Raw genomic sequence first — 13,559 nt, 5'->3', positions numbered from 1 at the left:
AGTGAATCACGAGCTGTCCCACGAAGTTCTCGCGGTGTCGGCTTCAAGATCGGCGTCAACAGGCCTTGGCAAATGCAACCCACGCAGGATTCGAAGATCGCTTCTTACTCGGACCAGCAAGGTCTGAGTGGGTGGTCCTTTTCAGGGGAGCGAGGGCCAGTCTGGAGCAACCAGACTAGCAGAGCAAATTCAAAGGTTTGTCGGTACTGGGGCCACTAGCCAACGGGCAAGCGACCGGACCAACGCGTCGAGCAGGAAAATGCAAAAGGGTTCCACGCAGCACTCGTCGAGTGTGGAGGGGTGAGCTTCGGTGCAAAAGCTGCTCGGGGCTGGAGCTTCTCAGACTCCAATGCACAGCTTCGAGGGAGCCTCGGATGCTGCACGGTCAGCGCTTCGTAGTTTTTCCAAGATGGCCGGCCCCACGCTTCAGGTCGCCTCCACGGGTCTCAGCTCTGCAGGGACTGTGGATCGGGCTGTTAGAAGGCAGGCACGCTGGGTCTTGTCGATTTCTGTCGCTCGAGTTCCCGCCGGGAAAGCAAATGTCGAGGTGCTGGATGGTGCCTGTTTGCACAGGGTGGTCACTCCTTGACCACAAGGGAGATTCTTCAGTCTTCCACGTCGAGTGGGATGTCGAAGGGTCCAGAGTTTCGTTTCATAAGTTTCAGTCAGGATAATCTGATGTGCATCTGCACAGCTCCTACTTTTAAGTCAAATCAAGGGGCTGGATTACCTGCTAGGTCCCTCCTATGGGTGGGACCCAGGAAGGGGGTGGTTACACCCCTTTTCCCTTGTCTAGTTTCGTGCCAGGACTGGGGCTGGATGGCCCCAGAACCGGTTTGACTGGAATCTGCCCAGGGATACCTTGTGCGCCCCAGGCAGTGTGTAGTTTCTTTCAACCCTCCCTGCTACAATCCACTATCTCCTGTCTGGGGTGGTGTGACACCTCCCTGTGACAGGAAACCCTTTGTCCAGGCGTCCTCTGCCAAGTTTCGGTCAGCAGCAGGAGGCCAGACATGTTTCTGTGGCAGCAGCGTCCATTTTGTGATGCTGGGGCTCTGATTAGGATTAACCGCGTTTTCAGTAAAGTAACATATCTTGTCCCTCTAGAAGGGTGGGATGCTATCCCCATCACCAGGACTGGCGAGGGGATAGTATTCCAAAGTGTATGACACCAAACGCGACATGTTTTGATAAAACCAAACCTGGGTTGCAATAACCGCGAGGATTATAATGCACTTTAGAGTATATGGTATGGCAGTATCACTGGAACAGCGTTAAGGAATTGGTCCCCACACTGCAGACAGGCTCAGCTCATGCTAGAGCACCATCTCACATAAAACCAAGCACTCTGCCTCCAGGATTGTAAAGGCCTGCCATAGGAGTGACTTATAGGTGTCTATGTGTCCAGATATAGGTTTAGACATAGGTATACTATATCTAAGCAAGGGGTGAGTACACCACCTTGCCCCAGCTGTGTGAACAGCCAGTTGTGTCGATTTAAGTACCAGCCAGGGGTGGCAAAAGATATGCTGCAGCCCCTGGTAGGCCTTGGATGCACCTATGCCCTGGGCACCTATAGTGCACTGTACAGGGGCTGATAAGGTGTCCAGTACCAAATTGGTTATGTACCTATAGTACATGGAGTCCATTTAAAGAGAGAGCAGATAGCCTGGGGCCCTGTTTAGCAGGATCCCAGGCCAACTAAGTCGAAAACCATCTAAACACAAGGCAAAAAATCTGGGGTAACCATAGTCCGGTATCCACCTTCCTACACATGGGTTCATCATATACAACAACCTCCCTAAATTCTCAGTTATTCTTAAATTAAAAGTACCATGTGGAGGAAACTGCAAGAACCCTTCATTTGCAGTGATCCTATTCCTCGTTTTGAGCCAAATACACATGAGTAAACTGGCATTGGTTGTCATATAATGAGCAGGCGTGTCCTAGGGAGGGACTTCCTCACATTCACAGACCGGTATTCTCACATCATCACTAAACAAAGTTCCGAGGGGCATATTTACATACCCCTATCGCCACCACAGCGTCTCATTTCACAAAGGCGTGGTGGCGATTAGGGCTTCACCTTATTTACAATGTGGCGCTAAGCCACAAATGTTTAATTTTTCATAGTTTTTGCTGTTTCCATGTTTGCTGTGTTGTGCAGCACACATGGAAACAGTAAAACTGTTATGTGCAGGAAGTGCCACCGTCCTGCACATAAACAATCCTTTAAAAAATGACATTTTACAACTGCTATGTGTGGTGCATTAAACAGCACACACAGAAGTTACAAAACACAATTTAAAGATTGCCATGTGCAGAAAGGGACACCATCCTACACATAAACAATGTTCCCTTGCAACGCCGACACCCTTGCATTGTGGTGCAAGGGTGCCTGTTTGGTGCTAGGCAGCTAAATTTAGCCACAGCACAGGGGGGACACACTGAGCTGTACTGTAGTTTTGTAAATATGATGCAGGTGATAAGCCAAGGAGGCTATCGCTGTGCTCTGCCACTTCTATTGTAAATACGCCGCTTAAATTCTTGAAAAATGTCAGGTTTTCTCAAAATGCAATTCAAGACAAAGTGAATGGCAACTAAAATAAACTGTAGTTCTCAACAAATCACAAAATAAAATGCAACAACACTAACTCCCAATCTCACCGCTACACCACAGAACTGCCCACTCACAGCACAGCCCTCTCCGGCGCTAAGCTGTATCCCAGCGCGGCGCGCACACCAACCGACCAATACCAGAGCAGCGCGCTAAGCTAGAACACTCAGCACCTTGCAGCAGCTCTCACTCAACATTGATGAACTTGCACAAACGATTATTAAACACAATGACATTTCTTGTCTGTTCCACTCGCAGTACACAATCATTCTAGGGGAATAGCACTGTGGAATCCTGCTCTCATTTATGTTTAGTCCTTTCTCTGTGTTCTGTACTCTGGTGCTCAGCCATTGTGAGTGATGCCATAGAGCAGGGGGGCGCGACACCGTCTCAGGGGTGGCGCGCACACCACCCTAAAATCTCACCTTTTTCCTCTACTTTCTCACTTCGTTGCAATTCTACTTCACTAGCAGGCAGAGGCGTACCTAGAGTCAAATTTCGGGGGGGGGGGGGGCTGATTATTCCAGCAAACAGCAGAGTGGAGCTGCAGGGGCCCTAAGAAGGGGCGACAACCATCAAAGCCTCATTAACAAGCAAAAGGTCTTTAAAAGACCTGTGAAGTACTTGGGTGTTGCTGTGCGTGCGTGCCCGGGAAGCTGTCTCATCCCGGGCTGCCACACACAACGGGGCGGGCGGGGGGGTGGGGGGGTGCTGAAGCCCTTTGAGTCCAATGAGCGTTGCGCTCCTGTCAGCAGGTAAGAGAGCTTTTGTAACATTGCTTGGCCATTTGGTGCTGCCCAGTTTCCGGGGTGTTGCAGTTTCACCCGAGCTAACCAGGTTAATTCCTACAGCTGAAATGCTTTAGCTGCAATGGGAGGCAAGGAGCCCCCTTTGCTAAAACTGAAAGCGGCGATTTCATAGCAGAGGAGACTCCTTGCCTCACACTGCAGATGAAATGAATGTCTGTCACTTATTGCTTTCAGTGTTAGCAGAGAAGGCTTCCTGCCTCCCACTGCAGCTGAAGCATTTCAGCTCTCGGAATGTAACCCCGTCCAGGGAGGGTTAGCTCTTCCCAGAAGGGCGACAATGTTGCTTTTTAAATTACACGGCAGGAGCGCAATGAGCACAGGGCCAAAAGAGTTTTAAGTTGCCAAAAGACAAATCCCAGTCAGGTGTTTAAACAGCCTGCAAATTGCTTCTCTTGACACTAAATATGGGTTATAAATAAAGAAGTATATATTCATTTATGATGTGACTTTTCTGTCCTTGTTCCCTTTTATTATCAGTCATATCATTCAGGAGCCCTAAAACACAATTTAAAGTGCTTTCTATTAATATTTGCTGTTCAGAGTATGCACAGATAAGTGCTGAAAATAGAGCTTTAGGTGACTGCCTATTTTGTACCACCTGGGACATCAAAATGCATACACTCCACTATTATCTTCGTATACCACATTCATGCACTCTCCTGTGCAACCAGGGACACCACCTCATAACACTTTGACAGAACTACAGAGACCAGTGCAGAGAGCTGGGAAAAAGTCTGTTCTGAAACTCTGATTAAGTATGCAGGCTGCCACCACTGTCAAACTCGGCAGCTGACAATGAGACAGAAATCCCTCTTGAAAAGGAAGTGATGCCAGTCCAGACGTTAAAGCCCCGCTCTACATCCTATATACCAATTACACATGGGGCCTGATTATGATATTGGCTGTAAGACCGCCGGACCGTCATTGCGGCGGTCAGGATAATGCCGCCAACGTGGTGGTATTCTGACCACCGTATTATGAGTACACCGCCGAGGTGGGGGTGTTGTGTCGGCGGTGGCATACTTCTGCTCATAGAAAGAGCCTGAAGCAAATACCGCTGCTGTGGCAGCGCAGCTTGCACGTTGTTGCACTGTGTACCATGCAGCATTTCGTCCACGGCACACAGTGCATGAATGACAGTGCAAGCTGAGGGGGGCACATGTGCCCCCATGCACAACCCCCCCAAGGGTAAATTCGCCTTGGGGCCCTCTGTGGGGCCCCTACCCTTCCACTGACCTCTTCGTGGTAGGGTCCCCGCCATAAAACGCTCAGCGGAAAGGCAGGTCGTGATCAGCACAGTGATGCTTGCATCGGCACCACTGCCATTGATCACCGCTTTCCCCATTGCCACCCCGTTGGGATCCTGGAGGTGGTTGTGGTCTTGTGTCAGGCTTGTGGCGGTCCGACCATCAACCTCGTAATCAGATAGTCGGACCGCCACCGCAGGTACGGCGGTCAGAGGACGCTGTACTCGTAATCACGACCTAAGTTTTCCTCAGCATGTGGTCATTCACGATGTGGCCGAAAAATCAAAAACGCAGAAGAGACTTGCAGTAGTGTAACTCAGGGTAAATGCGCACACCTGTAAAACTGTGCTATGGACCTTCCTCACCCTAGAGGAAGAAGCTGAGACAGAGAGAACACAATATCAAGGAAGAAGTAAAACAGAAAGAGAAAGACAGTTGGCAGAGAGGAGGCTAGCCAATGCTGCGAAACTAATTCTCTTGGATCTAGAAAGTAAGCACTGTCCTCATAAATGGCAGTCCCTACAGCCTTATAACCCAAAATACTTGGGCCTTATTTAGAGTTTAACAGAAAGGTTACTCTGTCACAAATGTGATGGATGACCTGTCTGCCGTATGACAAGTGCATTATAGCCCATGGCACTAGTAATATGGTGGACGGCCACGGTTTGATCGGATGGTCCATTTGCCAAACTTTAAGCAATGCCCTCAGTTCCCAGCTACAATTTTGAGAAATATGTGATTTGATGGATCAGTTCAGTTGAGTTAGCTTGAAACTTTCAGATGTTTAGTGACTATAATAAGCTGCTGCTTTACTAAACAGAGAACCTCTAGCAAGCAATGCAGCCTTTATGGAGTACAATGTCAGTGACAGAACTAAGTATGAGCATATGAGAGATGCAATTATTAGAAGATGTGGGCATACTATGGCTCAATACCATAAGGACTACATAAGAAATTTCCAAATGCAATTTGGGAAACATTTAAGATTGTCATTCATAAAAGTTTGAGTGGGTGTGTGCAAGGGAAGAAGATTTCAAACTTTGAGGGTTGCATCTTCTTATGCAAATTGAGCAACATGTGGATGTTTGCCTAGTTTAACTGCAGCATCATTTGGCTCAACGTTGATGCAATTGAACCTGCAGCACATGCTACAAATGTACTAGATAGACAGAATGTTCCATACTCAAACAATGCAGCTGTGTGCTAGATAGGGGTTTACCATATCGGTTACAGACTATGATATGTCTGAGCTTTTTCTTTATTTCGTGTAGTTCCAGGACCTTATGGAAGATAACCCATGACTACTGCTGCGCCCTCACTAATGCAAATACCCATCACTCAGACCGGCACTATACAGCCACTTGCTCATTTGCCCAGCCACAAAGCCATCAAGCTACCTACATAGGCACTATTGTACTTGATTGACCTCTCACTACATAATTCCCTCTTTCAAATATAGTGCTGAAGACCTATGTGTTACTCCTTGTACTATGGAGCAGTGAGTGATTGAAGCTGCACTATGGAAGGTGACTGTTTAGGCAATATTATTACTGCGAGACATCTGGAAATGTTAGTTGAAGTTAATGACGTAATTGTGGATGTCATTGGTGATGTCACCAATGATGCTGTGTTTAAGGTCATGAGAAGTGCTACTTGTTGGGCACCAGAGCATGAGGGCCAAGTACTCACTCTGCATCCAACTCTTCAGGGTGTCAGAAGTCGCATTCTAACCCTCTGACAATGCTCAAAAAGCAAATAATCCCCCTTTAAAAAACAATGGTGCCTCTATTATTCTTTATACTCAGACACCCTTGTGCTGAATATTTAACAACCCACACACACATTACAGCCACACACCGGTGCTGACACCCAAAGTTTACTTTTTCCAAAGAGTGATAGATCATTATTGTTACTTATTACAAATTATGCACAATCCAGAATAAAGTTTACACTTAAGTAACCCTCATATGTTTCACAGATCCACATAAATTAAGAATTTTAAGAAGAATATTTATTAATTCATTAATGAGAGAAACACAACTACCTTTCACTCTCATCAATTACCACAAAACATCAATGCTTCATTTTGAGAGGAAACTGAGCAGTTGGATTTAAAAATCATTTGAACATTGTCCATTATTGATGTCTCAACCACCTCCATACTGATAAGAGGCCTGACGCCACCTTGGCCCTCATTCAATTGTCCTACTGAATCTACATGAGTTTGAAGAAGTTGATGATATGTGACCACCAAAACCAATTCCATATTTACAAAATATGGAATCCAAGCAATGATTCCAAAAATGTTCAGGTTTCTGACATCCAAATATATCTATACTACTATTATAGAGGAAGAACTTTAAACCTTTGAGGCGGGTAAACTCGGGAACCACAGCGCCAATCCACACACCCGATACATCGTTGAAATTTTCAGGGTGTGCAGATGGACATAGGCTATATAAATGTAAAAAATATACGTTATTTAAAAAATTTACGAGAAAAAAAAGTAGTCACATGGAAGTAGCGCCGGCCGCGACGTGCGTGCTGACGTCAGTGCTGTGCCTCTGCGCCGTAATTATTAATGACCTGTTGTTGGTTCCTGCAGAGACCGGGAGCTCCGTTTGAATGTATGCAGTACTCCTGGCGCAAGAAGAAATGTGTAGGACACGTTAATGATTTGTTGAACCAGTCATCTAACCACTCATTGCTCTTACCTGACCCAACACTACAAGAATGGGAGTAGAGCACATGAGTTTTGCTTCTAGGAAAAGACGTGCTTTGCTGTTCATTTTCCAAAACTCGGGTAAGGTTCGTAGCTAGGCCTCCCTCTGCACACCTCTTTTCGCGTTTTGGGGGGTCTGAGGAGAGTCTTCCTGTGCAAGTGCTTATAATCATGGTCACTGCACTCATGCTACTTTCGTGTCGTTTGCCACATTTGCCACATTATCCGTCAGCTGCTGCATAATCTGAAGATTTTAACAAAAAGAATGTTTTGTTTGTAACTCACACCGATCAACAGTGACTAAAAGTGTGGTTACAAGTTGCAGTGCAATGGAAAGCCCCTCACAAAGTTTGACTGGTCACCTTTCTCTTGAATATTGCTATATCAGGGTGTTAAACTTTTATTAATGAAGTAAAACCGACGCACAGACAGTGTTAAGAATTGTAATAACGAAGTAATACTATCACAAAATGCGATGCATTATGCTGCATAGTTTGCCTTTTCTTGCCATGAAATGAAGTCAACTCTGAGGCATGATCGTCCCCGCCACATAGTTCAATTAACCCAGATTATAAATAACTGGTTCTGCCCTGGGCCTAATGAATTAGTACCCCTCAGGCAGCTGTGCGCATGTTTAAATGTATGAACATTTATGTCCCACTTGCTCCCCGGACATTTTGATTTCCAGCAGCAATCGGGGCAAAGAAAACATTTTCATGGTCGAAAATCACTGTCCAGGTGTACACTATAGCACTCTGTGATCTTCATAATGCCCGTCTGTAGCAGCAGAGGTGTTACCACTCTTTCCTGTCACTTTTCTGTGTGTGGGGGTTATACTGCAAACCACAGACTCTAACATACAGTCACAGCTGTTGCTCGCCCCCCTGCTGCAACTGAGCAGGAAGGACTAATCTTCTCAGACCACTGAGCAGTGATGGGAGATTAGCCTACAACACAATTACACCGAGAGGAAAGCCAGTGGCGTAGTGCAAAATGATTGCCCCCCCCCTACAGAATGTGATATGGTACACCCGAGTCTCCCATATCGATATCGAGATCGTCATTAGTCTTTGGGCTGCATGGGGCCACCCATTGAAGAATTTTGGGCACACTGGTAGTGACAGTCGCTCATTCCCAAAGCATTATTATATATGGCACTGAGTTGAGGGCCCTTGGAGAATCTGCTCAACCCCTTACAGGAGATTGTGGGAGAGAAAATAATGCCAACTTATTTTTATTTAGCTATCCATACCACCATTTTGTCATTTTAAAGTGCTGTTATCAATGAGTTCTTCTTTTCACAGATTTGATGTTTCTCAGTTGACTGTCCTCGGAAGGATGGAAGGTTGTGTTGGCCTTGGTAGGATTCAAACTTATGGCCTGTAGTCTGGAACAGGCATTAGCAGTGATTATTTAACTAATAGAGACAAATTTCCTTCTAAATGAGGTAGAAAACAGAATAAGGAGAAGCAAGATTTCAAAGAATACTGGCGTGGAAATCTATACTACTATTATAAAGGAAGAACTTTAAACCTTTGAAGCGGGTAAACTCGGGAACCACAGCGCCAATCCACACACCCGATACATCGTTGAAATTGTCAGGGTGTGCAAATTTACATAGGCTATATAAATTAAAAGAATATACGTTATTTAAAAAATTTCTGAGAAAAAAAAAGTAGTCCCATGGAAGTAGCGCCGGCCGCGACGTGCGTACTGACATCAGGAGCGCGGGGAGGAGCGACGTCCAGGAGCGCGAGGAGCAGGGGCGGACATGAGCAAAGGGAGGAGCAGCGGACAGGCGGGGAGGAGTGGTGAGGAGCGGCGGACAGGCTGGGAGGAGCGGCGGACAGGCGGGGAGGGCAGGGGAGGAGCGGCGAGGAGCGGCGGACCGGTGAACTCAGGAGCGCGGGGAGGTGCGGCGGATGAGGTAAGGCTCCGGGGGACCCACGGACAATGTCAGGGCAGGCGGGGGCGGGGGCCGGGGCGGGCGGGGGCCCTGAAGCCTGATTGCTCCCGGACAAGGTCGGGACGGGCTGCTAGTTTTAAATAAAATAAGGACATAACTACATTTTAATGATATTGATGTGATTATACCTTTGTCAAAGGAGGTGTTTATTAAATCTGTCAATATTGGGGCAAAATATATTTTACAGAACATAGTAGAATTGCTGGCTAGGTGTCTAATAAAGACTCTAATAAACTACTGTTTTCCATAAATGTAATCACCTCTAGCGTTGAAAGAGGTTAACATTCTAGGAATATTCCTCTGTCCATTAGCATATCCAATGGCACTCTTTCCTCTGAAGAGGTGTGAAAGTTGACTCAAATTGTATTGACCGCTTCATAGAAAACCTCAGCCAGATTATCCATTTGTTCTTGTGTTGAGTATTATCATTCACCATGGTTGTATTGGCATATTCTTCCACAGTCCTAAAAAAATAATTTTCAGTTTTCTTGACTGCTAAAATTCTCTCTACATAATAAGCTTTCATTTGTGGCTCTCAGTACATAGTTATATTTTCTCATCTGATACAGATATTCCCCTTTTTAGGACTCGCCCTGCGATTGCAGGCCAAAGGCCTGCTGTCGCAGAGCGAGTCTTATTGTAATCATTTCAGGCTTTTGACTTTCAAGGAGTAGGCAGAGCGGACAAGAGGCTGTTACGCGCACGCAGCCGGCCGCAATGGGATCAGGTCGCGCGCTCACCCTCTCCTGTCTCTTCTTTCTCTCCTTGGAAGCCTCATACATACACACACACAGCCACAGCCCCTGCTTTTCGCACAAGCACACACACAGAGACACACACACGGGCACACGAGCGCACATACACACACACATGCACACATACAGACACCCCCCCCCCGCCTCCACCCCCCCAAGGGTGAGATGTCCCCCCCCCTCTTTCCTCGCACTCACCTGAGAGGTCGGCGCGGGCCCTGTCGAGCAGCAGGAGGCAGGCGGTGAGCAGCAGCGGCGGCTCCATGGCGCTCGGTCCGTCCGTCTGTCTGACTGCCGGCGCGTGCCCCCTTTCGGCCTCCTATACAGATGCGTAAGAGAATAAGGATCAGTGCGTCCCTCCTACGCACTGAGCGAGCGCGTGCCCGCCCGCCACAGAAAGAGAGCACGGACAAGGACCCGGGTCTAATATCAGCTGCGCACGACCCGAGCCCGAGGACAGGGGGCAGACCAGGGCCATGGAAGTAGAAGGACAAGGGCCGCGAGCCCGCCTGCGCTCGTGTATCGCTTTGTGTGAGCACAGAGGCAGTCTACGCTGCCAGGTAACAGTGAGTATTCCCAATATTCGGCATTGCTTTGGGGTTGATTTACATCTCCTGCAATGGTTGCAGTAGCTTGGAGTTTTAAAGGCCTGCTCACTGCGATATTCCACATGCTCCACCACTGTATCTACCTCTGTATTTTCTTTCTGACAACCACTAGATCCCCCCACCCCCCTCTCCCTGTCGTCTTTGACCACTGATGTCATAGCCAGTCCTGGAGTGGTGTTATGTGCCAACCAGCATGGGAAATTAGTGGAAAGCAAGACACCATCAAGCCCAGTAGTTTCTGAACGGTTAGAGCTTGCCCCTTCCGGTAAAGGCACGTCTACTTTATTGCAAAAATCATTCCTTCTCAACTTCCTCTTATTTCTCTGGAGACACCGGCGTCAAAGGAGGATTCATTTCTGTGAGCTTCTCAAATTACAACCAGTTTTCTTTACAATTCAGTAATCCCTAAAGTAGTTTTCAAAGTCCTTTTTTCTTTTAATCAGCCTCGAGGCGACGCTCCTTTTCAACATAGGCCTTTTGTTCCACATCCAGTGTTGACATTTTCTTCTATATTGCGGTCTCTTGTCGCCCCCCCCTCCCCAAACTCCACATCCTCTTGATCCCCCTTTTGAGTTCAGTTCAGAGGGTTTTCAACCAGCCCGGTTTGGGGTTTTCTGCTCAATCAATGATAGACCTGGAGTCCAAAATGTTTTGGTCTCAGTTTGGAGCCAATGTGTTACCTTGTGGGGTTTTTGGCTCGTTGACCATCGCCCTATGCCAACTCCTATTTCTTCATGTGTTTACTCATCACTGTACAACCTCAGGTCTTTCAAAAAAGCAAATGTGTGCTGGGATTACACCATAGCAGAGTGTGCCGTCCTTTGTCAGGTCAAACCCCACCCAAAAAAAAAAAAGCTTTCAGGAATACTATAAAAGGGCTTTGGCTCATCCCACTTATTGGTAGCCAAGATTACATTTTAATTGAGCACAAGTTGTGTGCTTCCACAGGAGAAAGATGTTTTCCCTTCATGCAGCTGTGATTTTGTGAATTTATCCAGCTGCTGCAACTGAACATTCAGGGGCAAACATGGTACGGTAATGCGACTAAAGTGCCTTAGATTAGTAACGATTAAAGAGGTAAGCCTGCCATATTGACTGTGAAAGGAATATGGTAAAGTCAATTGACATTTATGGGTGGATTGCTATTACTCAATTAAAGCATACAGAAAGCTTTTTGGTTACATGGATTATCACAAATTACCACGTCACCAAACCAGTGGTATAAAAGATTTGCACTATGAAAATACTTGTTAAGCTTTCTTAGAAGAGATGGCATTTTGCCAAACATCATTTGGTATAGAACTGTATGCCTAATTGTGGCGTGGTGGGAAAGCTTACACTAAAGTACAGTAGTTGTCTGCTGGTTATTACAATAAGCCAATGATAACAGCTATATGCTTGAAATGTTATGTCCGATGCCATTGCTTTGCCAGTTTATTTAATAATAACAGTATTACAAAGGCATTAGGGCTGCCTTATTGCGAAAAGTGCATGGTAAAGCCAACAGGCCCCTAACAGGTTATCATATCATGTTACAGCCACTGGAAAGGTATTTGGTTATATGTAATCTAAGATTGTCAAAGAAGGCATATAGTTTAGCGTTGGGTCACCCACTCCGACAAACCATGGGAGTAGAGTTGCACTGACAATTTGATGAACCCGATTGAGAACAGGTGAATACTGTTGTCAACTGTAATTCTGTACAAATTTGTAATTTTATGAATTTTTGTCTGACAGATGGCAGCTTACGGACATTTCAGTCGGCATGTGTATATGGTCAAGCCACTGGCATAGGCTTAGGGCCTGATCGGTTCACTTCAGATTCTCTAGGTATCCGTTTATAATGTAAAGCTATAAAAAAACAAGCATTTGCAATGCAATAGGTCTCGCATTAGGAAAGTGTGAGCTATTGGTATTGTAAATGACACATTTTTTTAATGTGTTGGCTATAAAAAGATATAAATTAATAGCATTGTTATTCACAAAGCCAATAGCTTACACTTTCCTAATGCGAGTCCTATTGGCTATGGCAATGCTTGTTTCTTCTCTCTAGTAGTTCTAGCATCACATTTACACTAATTGTCTTAGGCAAGCTTTCTTGTCTTTTTATTATTAAACCATTTACACGTAATGTTTTTTAAACATGTAATATGATTTTGTTGTAAAAGGGATATTTAATACATCGCTGAGGTCGAGAGGTGAAAAAGAGTAGGGTGACGGCAAAATGTTTGGTAATGACCCTGCACAGTGGGTCAAGTCCAACAGAGGGGAAGACTGAAATGGAGAGAAGAGAGAGACATCTGAAGAGAGAATGTAAAGAGACACAGAAACAATGAAAAGAGAGAGCAGCAGACAAATGAGCTAGCAAAATGAAGTGTTAAAGGTAAGGGACACAAAAAGGAAAATTGAGAAATGAAGCGAGGGAAGAGAAGGAACATTCTGAAAGAGCAAACAGATGAAGGTGAGAGGGAAAAGGAGAAATAGATGAGAGAAATCAAATTGACAGTGCATGGCGAGGAGGGAGTCTACGAGACTAAAAGGTGAGATTATACATGAGAAAAAGGGCACAGAGAGAGAGGAAAGAAACCTAAGAGGAGAGGTGAATGAAAATAGATGAGAGGGATGGATACAAGGGAATCAACATTGTGAAGTTATGTGCCCATTCCACAGTCAATCGACATCGGAGTATAGTCGCTAGCCAGTGGTCCTCCATTTTATACCTAATATCCGCCTGCCACAGGAAATTCAATCCAGCGAAGACAGTGAAGTGCACGGAACCTTCAAAGAATAATGCACAGAACAGAACAAAAATTGGGGAAATAAATACGGAGACAGAAA

This window comes from Lissotriton helveticus, chromosome 7 (genome assembly GCF_964261635.1).
Source record: "Lissotriton helveticus chromosome 7, aLisHel1.1, whole genome shotgun sequence".
Lineage (NCBI taxonomy): Eukaryota > Metazoa > Chordata > Amphibia > Caudata > Salamandridae > Lissotriton > Lissotriton helveticus.
This window is presented reverse-complemented; position numbering follows the sequence as displayed.